Genomic DNA, 14,800 nt, shown 5'->3' on the forward strand with positions numbered 1-14,800 from the left:
TTCCTGTATCATTGTATCATCCTTTTCAAGTATTAAAAGCATGTTGTTGTTCTGTCATGTCTGACTCTTCATGACTCCATGGACCATAGCTTACTAACATTGTCCATGGAGTTTTTTTTGGCAAAGATACAAGAGTAGTTCACCATTTCCTTCTCCAGCAGATCAAGGCAAGTGATTGGCCAGGGTCACACTGCTAGTAAGTGTTTGCAGCCATATTTGAACTCAAGACTTTCTGAGTACAGGCCCAGTGCTCTATTCACTGCACCACCCAGCTGGCTCACTAGAGGCATAGTATTTTGTACAAAATACAAACATGAATGCTGCTTGGAAGGCTGCTGTGTTGGGAGCACATAGCAGTGGAGCTTTCTAGTTTACTTCATTGCACTTGCTAAAGAGGTACTAAACTCAGTTATTTCTACACAACCAAATGACTGCAAGGATTAATTTTGGCACCCTGGGGCAAAGCTTTGGTCACCTTTGCCTAGTTGGTGTCATGGAGAAATTCCTGGCACTGCTGTCACTGCCCACTTGTTGCCTGCATCTGTCATTGCTAGTCAGCTTATTGTTGCAAGGCAGAGATCTCATTTCATTCTCAGGGTGACCCCCAGTCTCATAATGCATTCCTCCTGCTTCCCTCCAGGCTGTTAAGATATAGGGGATTGGTCTTTATTGCATCACCATTGTCACCGCTCTAGTACCAATCCTCATTGCTACTATGCTGGATTATGGCAATAATAAAGTACTAAGTAATATTGATATTTACATCATACTTTGTGAAAGCTGAAGCTTCACTGAAGTGACATGCCCAAGGTCATACTGCTAGGACATGTTAGAGGCAAGGTTGAATTCAAGCTTCCCAGTCTCTTCACTCTTGATTTGGGGGGTTAACAATTAGGAAATTTTGTAAGAACTCTTGTTGCTGTTCTAGGGAATAAAGCCGATTTTTCAAAAAATCAAAGAATCACATTCGCATTTTTGTACAGTAGTGATCAAATGCAGTGCTGTTCCATTCTCTTTCTCTGCACACATGCAGGTGTTCAGAGTGCCCAGACCTCCACAGTAACTTCACTGTTATGCTTAAGCTGCTATTGTCTTTGTTATAAATTTGAGTCCTTCAATTTGGGGAAAGCTGTTTGGAATGATCTTTGTTTTGGTGTTCAGTTGGCCTATTGAATGGTGGGTCCAGAGCACTTCTAGATGTGGCTCCTCCAGTCCCTGGGAATCCCTGGTCTCCACCCCAGGCATGTCTTCTGGAAGGCCCTTGCACTCTGGTACAACTTTGGAATGATGAGGCTGAAGACCTTCTCCAATTCTTTCTGAGGGTGCTCAGGTCCTTCCTTCTCAGAAGTCCACTTCTTCTCCAGTTCTTCCATTACATCTGTCGAGGATCTTCTGTTTATCTTCACTACCACTTTTGCCTTGCAGTTCCTCGCCCTCCACTGTAAGCTTCACATTGAAAGGATAAGATTGACGGGAGTTCTTGGAAGACGCCTCATCTCTCTGAGTCTCGCCTTCAGGTCTGCATTTCTCAGCCTGCTGGACCATATGCTCAACATCTTCTTCCTTTACACAACCTTTGTCATTGATGCTGATCTTATTCTCCCTCTCCATGTTCTTATCCTCAGCAGACTCATTGAGAATGCCATTCCCATCAAAGTCACATGGAACTTCAATCTGAGGAAAACCACTGAGGGAAGGGGGGATCCTTATGATCTCAAACTTGCCAAGCACATTGCTAGCCTTTGTCATTGCTCATTTACCTTGGTAACCCTGACTAAGCACACCAGCCTGCTTGTCTGAGTAGGGGGTCAAGGATGTGTCTGCTTTATGGGGATCATGGCATTGTGCTGGAGCAGAACTGTCTTAACTTCATCAATAGTTTCAGTACTAATGGAAAGAGGAGTGACATCCAACAGCAGCAGTTTCTGCACATTCTCAGATTTATCTCCAGAAAAGATGGTAGCATGGCATAACCAAGATGGCAGAGGGCAGAGCCAAAATAGCAGAGAAGAGCAAGCTCTCAGCAGAGCTCTTTCAACATTCCCCTCCAAACAACATTCAAATCCAGTACTAGAGTGACAGAGCCAACAAATGGGCAGAGTGATCAATTCTTTCAGTCCAAGACAATCTGGGAGGTCAGTGAGATCTGTGACATGGGTGTGGAGGCTGGCCCAGAGCCCACATGCATGAAACATTCGTCATGGGGCTAGGTGGTGCTGGCAAGGAGTGGCAGTTTCAGGAGCTCTCAAGTCAGAGAGGTTGAGACATTAATAAGTTGGAACACCAATGCACTCTTGGTGGAGTTGTAAATTAGTCCAACCATTGTGGAGAACAATTTAGATCCATGCTCCAAGGCTTATAAGACTGTGCATACCCTGTGGTCCAGCAATAGCATTATTAGGTCTGTATCCCAAAGAGATCAAAGGAAAGTAGGAAGGACCTATTTGGACAAAAAATATTTGTAGTAGCTATTGTGGTGTCAAAGAATTGGAAATTGAAGGCCTGGCCATCAATTGTCAAGTCACAATATAAGATTGTGATGGAATACTACTGTGCTATCAGAAACGATGAGCAGGATGGTCTCAGAAAAAAAAAAACCCTGACAAGATTTATATGAACTGATGCAAAGTGAAATGAGCAGAACTAGGAGAACATTTTACCCAATAGCATCAATCTTATAAGGATGCTCAACTATGAAAGACTTAGCTACTCTGATTCATATAATGATGCAAGACAATTCCAAAGGATGCAGCAGGGAGCCTTGTAGGGAGAATATGGCCCATGTTTAAAACGCAAGGCAGAATAAAATAAACACTCTAAGAAAAGGAGAAGGAAGCCTGAGGTAGCTGCTAGAGCACTTCAGAGTCCAGAAACCTGGCTTCCAGTTCTGTATCAGACACATGTTGGCTGTGTGACCATGGACAAGTCACTTAATACTGCAGTCTCCTCAGATGTCAGCTCACTGTACAGACTAGAGGCTATCAGTTGCAGAAGGAGTTCTCTCCCTGGGATTTCCTTTCCACAAGGATATCATAGGCCTGGATCCTTTCCCTCAAAAAAAGAGCATCATGACTATGGTTTGATGGCATTCAGAGGTGAGTTTCTGTCCTGCGTGTCTTGGCAGGGCAGCCATTAGGTGTAATTTCATTAAGGAACTTTCACTGCCCTGCTCAGTAAGCCTTTAGCTCCCCCTTGACTCCAGGATAAAACATAGCCTCATCAATCCATTCTTACAAGCTCTTCACTACCTGGCTCCAACCTTCCTTTGCGGATTCATCTCTTATGATTCCCTTCCCATCCTCTAGAGTGCAACCAAATGGTCCTACTTACTTCTTCCACCCCCATGGGTCATCTCTTGTCCCTACCTTACCTGTCACTGCCTGCACATCTCAGTGAAACTTCCTCCCCACTTCTGGCTCACCTCAGTCACTACCACCACCAGAAGCCTATCCTAAACACTCCCTCCAACCCCATCTCCCCGTTGTTCAACTTTTCTCCATCCCCTCCAGCCATCACATATTTATTTATTTGATTTACAGTATGTTTCTTCCAACAAAATGTATGTTCCTTGGTGCCAGGAATGTTTTGTAAATGAGAAGAAAACTGGGCAATGGCAGCCCAGCCCTTAGAGAATGTGCAGATTCACCATTCCTGGTGGGTGATAAATCATAGATCACAGAGAGTACACAGAAGTTCCCAGCCTGCTGCCCATCTAACATGGGGTACTTTGGAGAACCAGTGACCAAGGGGCTAAAACCACTTAATGAGCTTAGTACAGTGCAAAGCAAATTGCAGGTGCTTAATAAATGATTAGTGATTGATTGCTGATTAATGAAGAGAAGTCTTCTAGTTGAGTGATCTGGACCTGAGGGGGGCACCTTAAGGGCTGCCTTGAGCACCAGTCTTCTCTTCCCAGGTCACTCTCCAGTGAAGAGGATTTCTGGCTAAGAGAGTGTCTATGAACATAGAACACGGGTTTATTTTGTATCTTCTGGGTTTTCTCTTTCTGGACTTGAAGGGAATTAGTATATTTAGAGATGAAATTGACCAGTTTGTCACCTTGTGAGCTGCAGATGGAAGAATCGTTCAAGGCTCCTCAGGAAGCGGGTTTGCTGATGGGAGCTGAGAAAGTGACAAACCAACCCTGAAGAGCATCCTACTTCATGTACTCCGGAAGCAGACTGACCTGGAAGCTAAGACCCTGTGTCCTGCAGGGCTCTAGCACCCAGAGTCACCAACAAAAGTGAAGTGGGGATTCTGCAAGGGAATAAAGGAATTCCACGGCAAGGGGTCCTAGGATACTCTCAGCCCCACGTGTGTGCCCTAGGAACTCTGTACTTAAAATGTGAGCCCGCTGTCCACAGGGACCAAGCACGTGCAGAAGGAGCAGCACCCCCTGGCTTGGAGAACACTTTATAGCTTCTATACTTGCTGTATCTTCTCAAGAAATATCCTTTTTCAAAGCTAACTAGTGTCAAGCAGTTGTTAAATATTGGGTAACGTCCTAGGTGGGGCTTGTAAACCATAGCATGAAAAGCCCAAATCCCTCAGAGATACCAGCAGAACTACTAGAGGAGAGGGCAGGGACCTGGAGGGCATCTAACCTGTGAAAGTGGGAGTTGGGAGAAGGAGCCCAGATGGGATGTTCTGCTTGTTTTTACTGTACCTCCAACACCAAACACCCAGGCAAAGATAACTCTTAGCTCTTTACCATGGGTCAATGGTAAAATGGTGGTATGGAAGTCCAAGTAGGAATTGGTTCCAAGGAAAAAGAAGCTAAGGGTTTTTCTTTTTTTAGTCTGAAGTGCAGGCTGGACAGTGAGATGCAAATATGAAAAGCAGATGTATATAGAGAGAGAATAGAAGAGAGGAAAGGGCTGGAGGTACAAGAAATTACCTCAATAGTGGACAAGGTGAAGAGGGCACAATGGCTGATGCCACTGAGAAAGAGAAGAAACAAAGTGAAGAGAACACAAGACAGAAACTGGGATAATGATCATTGGGGTTAGAAATAAGAGCAGAGACAACTTGGGAAATAGGAAGATTAATGCATTGTTGGAAGAGCTATTGATTGCCATAGCCATTACAGAAATCAATGCGTGTCCCTAAAAGTCACTAAACTAACCCTTTGCGTCAGTGACACCACTACAAGCTCTTAAATGCCTTAAGCATTTTGCAGTGTATAGTACATGGTAAGCACATCAGAGTCTATATGTTTATCTATATACCAAGAAAATCAAAGCGGAAGGAAAAAAGCCCTGTAAGTATGATATTATTCATAGAAACTTATTTTGGAGACAAAGAACTGCAAACAACTGGGATGACCATCAATTGGAGAATGCCTAGACAAATGATAGTGTATGACTTTAAGGAATTTAATAAAAATATTGTTGTAACATACTAAATTTGGGAAAGGTAATAAGCATTTAAATAGTGACTACTATGCACCAGTCACTGTGCTAAGTGGCGCCCAATTATTATCTCATTTGAGTCTTAAAATAACTCTTTAAGGTAGATGATGTTATTATACCCATTTTGCTAGTGAGGAAACTGAGACAGAGATTAAGTGACTTGTCCAAGATCACATAGATAGTAAGTATCTGAGACCAGATTAGAACTCAGCTCTTCCTGACTCCAGGTCCTTCACTCTACCCACTACACTGCCTGGTTGTGTAGCTGATAGAAACCTGAGCAGATTTGTAAGAACTGATGTATAGTGACTTGAGCAGAACCAGGATCACAGTTACATTTGAATAACACCTTTGTAAAAGATAAAGCTTGAAAGACTTAAGAATCCAGATGGACACAATGATTGTCTGTGATTCCACAGGATTGCTGCTGGAGAATGACACTGCCCACATCTAACAAACAAGTGACAGTCTCAAGGTGAAGAATGATACCCATCTTGAGATAAGGTCCATCTGTGCACATTTGTTACAAGGGTTTTGTTCTTGGTTTTATTTTCTTTCCATGGCAAGGTTTAGATGGGAGAGAGAAAAGAAAAGAAAAGAAAAATGCCTGTTAATCTCAAAAAATCATTTAGCAAAAAAAAGGTTAAACTAGCACAGAAAGAGTAATCACATCAGAATGGAAACCAGTGCCACAAACACCAAGTGAGAAGCCAGCCTCCACAAGGAAGTTATGGTTGATGGATCCATTGCCTGGAGACCTCCCGAAGGATGAAGACTAAGAGAAGCCCATCACATGTGCAGTTAGAATGAGATTGGTCCACACACCTGTGGGGACAAAAGAACATTGGAAACACTTGAACAAGTAGTGAAGAAACAACAACGAGTCTGAGAAATGGTAAATAGAAAGGAGAAAAGATAGGAGGCAGGAGCTGGAGGCGGTGTCAGAGTAGGAGGAATATTCTGTTTGGTTTGGTGAAATGAATGAATGAATGAACGAATGAACGAATGAACGAATGCATGAATGAATGAATGAACGAACGAACGAACGAATGAATGAATGAATGAACGAACGAATGAATGAAAAAGCTTCCTATGTATCACATATTATACTAAGTACTAGGGATTTAAAAAAGGCAAATCAGTCCTTTTCTTCAAGGAATTATATTCTCATGGGGAAAAAAGGCAATACCTATGGGGGGGGGTGAAGAAAGAGGGCTATTTTGTTCTGGGAAGTTGTAGGGAAGGAGAATGGACACCTAGGGTTTCATTTACAAGGAGGGAAGGCAGTAAGGTGTTAATGCAACTACTATGTTTGAAGAACTGTGTTAAGCAGTTCACTGAGCAATTCTGCAGGCAGAGGGAAGGGGGGAGTCAGGGCAGAGGTGACAACATCTAAACTTAGCCCTAAGATCCCAGGTCTAGGGGAATGAACCTCAGCATCCAGCTAATCCTAACTTCTGCTTTTCTGGATAAGGAAACTGAAGGCTGGAGAAGATCAATATGATGGGAGCAGTTAGAATGAGAGATGAGTTTTTTCACTGGGGGAAGAGAAAGTCACTGATGGTTAAAGACATCACAATGATGGAAGAAGCAGCTTGCATTGCACAGCACCTTATACAATTCCATCCTTACAGCAGAGTCTCCTTCTATAGAGGAGGAAGATGTGGACCAAAGAGGTACAATGACTTCCCCAAGAACTCAACAATGAGGATCCTGATTTGCCCAGAGCCGCTGAAGCAATGCCATTGAGGAGTAAGTATAGAGATGGTCCAATGAAGGGGACAGATAATGAACCAGAGAGTCAGCCTTAGCACTGGAAGGAAACTTAGAGATCAGCTAAGTCTAGCCCACCCATTTCACAGATGAGGAAATGGAGATCTCTGAAGTCTTTGAGAGAATGCCAGTTCCTTAGGGCAGTGACTATTTCCTGCTTCTTTCTGTTTCTCTAGCACTGAGACTGGTAGTTGATGCCTAACAGGCACTTTGCATATGTTAGAATTCTCAAACTATTTTGGGAAGAGGCACTTTTTTCCCATTGAGACAAAAGGGAAGGAGAAAATTAGGGGCAAAAACATGGAGGCATTTTAATTCAGAGAAGAGGATTAAGCCAGGAAAACATTTCAAACTGAAGAGTAGGAAAGCTAAGAAAGTTGTATCTCGCTCATCTCAGGGAGCTCAATGCATAATAATTCATAGTGATGATGATGATTTACGTGGGGCTACAAAGATTAGGAGCCCTTCACATGCACAGGTTCATTTGATTGTTCCAATAAACCTGCAAGGCCTATGCTGTTATTATCCCCCTGAAGATTTGGAGAGAATAAGTTATTTGCCCAAGGTCATTCAGCTAAGTGTCAGAGGCAGAAAGATTCAGGCATACCTGTCTCAATTTCTAGAAGGGAGGGAGATGGGTTGAGGGGTACAGACTAAGAAGTTTGAAAAAAAAAATAAACAGCTACTGTGGCTAATGAGATAATTATAGATGTACATGAAAGGACAGCTGACCTGTTTTGAGGGTGAACTGGTGATGCTATGTGGCTCTGTAAAACCCAAGTTAGGCTTCATAGTATAAAAATGACAATGGGAAAACAGATAGGAGATGGTGAGGCGACCCTTGGCCGAGAATCCAGTGACCCGGCACAACAGATGATCCTGCATCACTCAAGGCCAGGGGTTGGAGTTCAAATGCCCCAAGCTTTTGGATCCAGGTTAGAAAGAAGGCAAAGAAGCCAACAGAGTTAAGGAAGAAAGAGGAGCTGAGGAATGTGGGGAGAAGAACACATGGAAGTGGGGGAGAAACGGAGAAGAAAGAACTTGGGGGCAGAGAGGGGAAACTCTGCCTTTGAAATAATGCAGATGGTCTTGTCTGTGCAGAGCCGAAATAGAGCAGAGGTGAGCTGCTTGAGGAACAGTGAGGCCAGGTTTTGATATGACTCATCAGCAGAACTCTAATGATTTACTTGGACCCAGAGTGTGCATCTGGGAGCAGAGTGGAAGACACAGAAAGACAGATTTAGGTTTATTTCTGGAGAAAGTAAAAAAGAATTCCCAACAATGAGAACTGTCCCAAAGTGGAACTAGATGTCTTAAGAGGTAGTAGGCTCCCCTCATTGGTGGGTCTAGCTGAAGGCTGGTTGACTTACTAGATATATTTTATAGGGGTTTCTTTTATGCATGTGATTTGAATGAAATGGCCCCTTTGGTCCATTTCAATACTGAGAGTCCCATTTTCTTATTTCATTCCAAAATTCTCCTAATACCCTTGTGTCTTTTGGCTATTGCATTTTCCCAGCCTGCCCCCCTCATTCCAAAGACAAGGAATGATGAATTCTGTCCACATATTTCAGATAAATAAAAGGACTCCATGTTGAATTCATGTGGGCAAATCTGGAGCAAACACATCTCCAAAGTTCTTTCCAGTTCTGTACTCTGAAGTCTATAAATTCCAGGTAATCATTAGCTCATCTTTCTCTTTGAACTGTGTAAGCAGTCTTAAAAATGTTAACTTGGGGATTTGAGAAGCAGACTGAGAGCAAGTATATAATCCTGGGGTTGTTAATTGAATTCCTAGAACATTGATTCCTGTTCTTCTCATAGCCTGATCAGATAGACAGATGACCCTCATGCCAAAAATGCTGAGCAAATACCACTAGGCCATGAACATTTGACCCATTGGATGTGATGTAATAAGCTTCACCTGAGAAATCATCTGATCTCCAACTTTCTTTCCTTTCCCCTTCTCTAACCACACTTATCTCATTGATTTTATTTGCCAGAACCTTTTGTTTATCATCATCTGTATTTTCAAATCCACAGCCTCCCATAAAAGAATCAGTTGAGTCACACTAGTCAGCTACATCTATCAGAATACCTCCAAGAGAGATGGCCTCTTTTGTTCTACTCTCTTATACTAATGCTTTACGCATTGTCCTCTTTTGTCCCATTAATAATATGACTGACAGTGAAGGAAGAGATTCTGAAATCAAGCTTAAGTGTCTCCAGGACGGCTTTCTGGTAATTCCAATTACCTCCAGATGTTTCCTCACCCTCTTCACCCTGAAACACCCAAGGGAGAGCAGAAGCCTGCCAGAATTCACTGAAAGTGTTTTATAGTCTTTTAGGAAATACACCTGTTTCCAAATTTCCAGATGTTCCTAGGTCTGACCCTCTTTTTCAGCTTGAAAAAAAAAATCTCTTGTAAGCTCAAGAATGTCAGAAGGAATTGACAAAGATGATTGAATAATTGGGGCTCAATGACCATCTCATCAACCTCATCTCTGTTAAAGAGCCTCCATTATAACACATCCACACCTAAATCATATGCCTGCAGCCTTTGCCTGAAGGCCTCCATTGAGGGAGAGCTGGCTACTCCCCCAAATAACCAAATCCACTTTGGGATAGCTCTAATTGAGACCAAAACACTCCTAAGAAGGTCACAGGATCTGAGTTCTAGAGCCCAAAGGAATTTTAGCGTTCATCTAGTTCTCCCTCCTTTCTTTACCTTTGTAGAAACTGAGACTCAGTGAAATGAAGGGACTTGTACAAGGTCATACAGTTGTGAAATTAGAAAAGTTGGATTGAAATCCAGGTCATCTGGGTTTAGAGTCAGATTTATTCTCACTGACCCAATTGTTAGGGAGTTTTTTTTTTCCTTTAAATTAAACTTAAATTCACCTCTTTGCATCTAATATTTATTTTCTCTCATTCTGTCCTCTAAGGCCAAAGAAAGCAAATTGAATCCTCATGTTACACAGCAACACTTCAAATGCTTGAAGATGGCTTTGAGGCCCCTCCTCCCCCTTTCATCTTCTTTTCCAATCTAAAACACCTTCGTTCCTTCAAGGTATTCTCATATGCCATAAATCACCATCTTGATTGCCTTTCTCTGGAAACTCTTTAGCTTACAATGTCCTTCCTAAAACATGGTGACTAGAAATGAAAACAATGCCCAGAGAGTTGAAAACAGGAGAACTAAAGAATCTCTCTGTTAAAGGAAATGATTAATTCCAATCTAACTGATAGTGAAGAATAGATCACTTTCATGGAGACAGCTATCACAAACACCATGACCTATGCTTTTTTCTTGGACAATAAACTAAGAAAGGCTAACACAATGAATCTAGCCTCAGTGAATCATGTCTATAGGGAACATTTGAAACTCTGGGTGGCCAAAGTCATGTTCTCTGCCCCCATTTTCCTAAGCCTCCAGGTCTGAATATTGGAGAACCACCTTCCCCAATAAAGCCCACTTTAGTATTTAGTCACCAAGACCAGGAAATTCAAACATGTCAGGAAATCAGAGAGGCTGCCTCTCTTTAGTTTCGGAGGATTTTGGATAGCCTCTTCTCTTTTATATTCAATCATTTTTGTCGATTCAAAAAAAGCCATCAAGACTTGTGCAGAGTTCCAAGGATGGCGAGGAGAATTAAGAAAACCCAAGGCTGATTGAAGAAGCCTGGCGGGATTTCTCGCTCATACCATAATTCTGTGCTTTATCCTCATGACTGCTTTGCATCACTAAGAGTAAATTTCCCTAAAGATTGGTTGCAATAGTTATTAAATAAGTACAATGATATGGAGAACTTGGAAAGCAAACAAGGAAATCTAAGAAAGAAACTAGAAGGAAAAAAACACCCTTCAAGTATGAAGGGATCATGGACTTTTCCAAAACGATGTCAAGGGTATTTTGGGCTTTATGGGAAGGAGAGAGAAGAAAGGTGATTTCCCAAACATAAATAAATTTTAAGATGGCATGAGGGAGGGAGGCAGATAGGAAGAGGAGGAGGAGGAGGAAGAGACAGAGGGAACTAAATCTCTCTTTGGCACCTGCTAAGGTTGGACCTTACAGAGAAAACGTGCTATATTTGCCAATGCATGAATTAATTTGTTTTCTCAGGAAGGTGGTATAAATGAAAGCATTTAACTGGAAAAGGAGAACAAGAAAATAAAGCCACACCTCCTATTCTTTGAAAGGGATTGACATTTCCTTAGGGTGAAAACAACTTTCAAAATAGACTGTTTTGTTTTCCTCAACAGCAAATTCTTTAACTTAAAACTTGTATTTTCCCCTATAAGTGGATTAAATAAACAGGAATTCTGAAAATCGTGGTTCAGCCTAAAGCTACATTCTTACTTAAAGATGCATCGTAATAACATGAACATTTGCTTCATACTTGTGGCCTCCCTGAAAGGTCATGTGACTTAGCAGGTAGAAGGCTAATCAAGGGTTCAGTCCATGCCACTCACACTTATTGTACTAGTCTTGGGACAGTGAGCTTTGGTAAGAATGAGTGACACTCATAGAGTTTCAAAGTTTTCAGATTATGTGCCTTACATGATCTTCTTTGAGCCTGACAGCAACCTTGAGTTAGGTACTGGAAACATAATTATATCTATTTTGTGGATGACAAAACTGAGACTTAAAGAAATGAGGTGACTTGTCAGAGTGGGGGTCAAACCCAGATTTGGACTTAAACCCTAACTGGGTCCAAGCCTGCCTCTGCTCTTTGGGTAACCTGAACACTAAACTGCACAGTCTATAAATTCCACCGGCAGAGGGAGTTTTCACATCTGGAGTCCCCACCCAATGGAAGACCCAAGCCTTCCAACTAATGTGGGGGCCCAGAAGGCCCGAGCCCTTTGCCTCACAGTCAGGCTTTCCCCAGTTCCTGTGCTTCTGTGGCATTGCCACAGCCCTTTATCTTCTAAATGCTTTTGGACACACAGACCATGGGATTAATTATATACTGCATGCCACAATTCATGAATATTTAACATTCTCATCTATACTTAATGAATAAATTTGCATTTTGACAGTATTATTTAATGTGCTTTAAGGAAATACTGCTCATTACCTTTCAATTTTGGAGATTAGTTGAATGTAATCAGAATGATAAGGCAGGAGAGATATAGCATTATTTAAATAACATTGTTTTTATGGCTCCTTCTATGAGTTTTTCTTTCATTTCTTTCTTCCTTTTTTAAAAAGCAACTCAAGTTCTTTTGTTCCATTTCAGGTTACTCTGCCCTAATCATTTCTCCTCCACTCTTATTCAGAAGGGGTTTCTGGAGATGGAAGGGGAAACAATGCAAATTAAATAATCAGTGTTTGGCCTCCCTCTGGGTACACTGGAACAGGCCATTCTCTTACACAAACTATCCTGTTGCAATTGGCAGTAAGTGAAGTTGGCACTAGTGAACTGGGCAAGGCTTTGGAGGATGGAATGGGGGAGCTGTTGGATTGCTGGGCTGATGGCTTTCTTGGAGCATTGCTTGTGATTTTGTTGGAGGCAACTCCATAAATCAAGGCATTCCTTAAGATTCCAATGAGGATTCCAGATGGTTAAGGAGGGTCCATTCACATTTCCTCCTTCCCCCTTCTGTCTCTCTGTCTCTGTCAACACATTCTCAACTCTTTCTGTATTATAATGTCTTCCAAGGACTGTTGGCAAAGCATACTTCCCTTGTTTTAGGTGAGAGATAGAGGACTAGAGCTGTGGGGTATGGACTGGTTGTTAGAAGATCAAAGTATTTCTTAACTCTACTCCTGTGATGCCAGGAAGTTGTCTTTTAGGGAAGAGTGATTGAGATGTAGAAGATCCTTTATTTGCTTATTTTTGTCTTAATTAATTTTTTTATTTACTTTTAGTTTACAAGATTCATTTCCAAAATGCCTTGAGTTTCAAATTTTCTCCCCCTTCCTTTTCCCCCTGCCCATGGCAGCATGCAGTCAAGTATAGGATCTGCAAATAACTTCCACATTAGACATCAGTCAGATTATAAAGAAGAATTGTAACCAATGGAGTAAAGAAGCAGAAAAAGGAAACAAAACCAAACAAGAAAAAGAACGAGAGCAGGTAGTTTGCTTCAGTCTACATTCAAACTCATATCTTTTGAGTTCTTTCTCTGCATGTAGACATCTCCCTACACCATGAGAATTTTGGAGTTGTCTTATAACCTTGCATTGCTGAGAAGAGTCCAGTCTAACAAACTTGGTCATCACACATACGTTGTGTCTGTAATTGTGTACAAATTTCTGATGGTTCTGCTCTTCTCACTCAACATCAGTTTGTATAATCCTCTCCAGGTAAATATGAAGTCCATTTGCTCCTCATTTCTTATAGCACAATAGTATTCCACTAATTCATATACCACAGCTTATTTGGCAATTCCCCCAGTTGATGGGCATCCCTTTAATTTCTAATTCTTTGCCACCACAAAAAGAGCTGCTATAAATATTTTTGTACATACAGGCCTTCCCGCCACTTCTATGAGCGCTTTGGGATACAACTCTAGAAGTGGTATTAATGGGACAAAGGGTATGCAATTATTTTAAGCCCTTTGGACATAGTTCTAGATTGCTCTCAAAAATGGTTGAATCAGTCCACAACTTAACCAACAATGCATTAGTGTTCTAATTTTTCCACCTCTTCTCCAGCATTTGTCATGTTCCTGTTTTGTCATCTTAGCCAATCTGACTGGTGAGATGTGATACTCAGTGTTGTTTTGATTTGCATTTCTCTAATCAATAGTGATTTAGAGTATTTTTTTTCATATGCTTATAGATATCTTTAATTTCTTCCTCTGAAAATTGCCTGTTCATATCCTTTGACCATTTATCAATTGGGGAATGACTTGTATTCTTACAAATTTGACTCAATTCTCTGTATATTTTAGAAATGAGGAATTTATCAGAGGAATTACTGGTTGTAAAAATTCTTTCCCAATTCATCACTTCCCTCTTAATCTTGGTTACATTGGCTTTGTTTGTACAGAAACTTTTCAATTTAATGTAATTAAGATTATACATTTTGCATTTTATAGTGCTCTCTAATTCTTTTTCGGTCATAAAGTCTTCCCTTTTCTATAAATCCAACTGTTCTTTGCTTTCCAAGATTGCTTACAATATCAGCCTTTATACCTAGCTCATGCACCCATTTAGACTTGATTTTGATATACTGTGTTAGATAATGGTCTATGCCCAGTTTCTGCTATACTATATTCCAGTTTTCCCAGCAGTTTTTGCCAAATAGTGAGTTCTTATCCCAAAAACTGGGGTCTTTGGGTTCATCAACAGTATATTACTACAATCATTGCCTGCTGAGTCTCATGTACCCAATCTATTCCATTGATCCACTGCTCTATTCCTCGGCTAGTATCACATAGTTTTGATGACTACTGCTGTATAATACAGATTAAAATCTGGTATGGCTAGCCACCTTCACTAGTATTTCTTTTCATTAATTCCCTTGATATTCTGGACCTTTTCTTCTTCCAAATGAATTTTATTACTATTTTTTTCTGGCTATATAAAGTAATTTTTTGGTAGAGTGATTTGTATGGCACTAAATAGGTAATTTAATTTAGGTAAAATTGTCTTTTTTATTATA

Source organism: Petaurus breviceps, unplaced genomic scaffold, assembly GCF_028583685.1.
Source record: "Petaurus breviceps papuanus isolate PSGF00001 unplaced genomic scaffold, PetGlider_PUasm1.0 545, whole genome shotgun sequence".
NCBI lineage: Eukaryota > Metazoa > Chordata > Mammalia > Diprotodontia > Petauridae > Petaurus > Petaurus breviceps.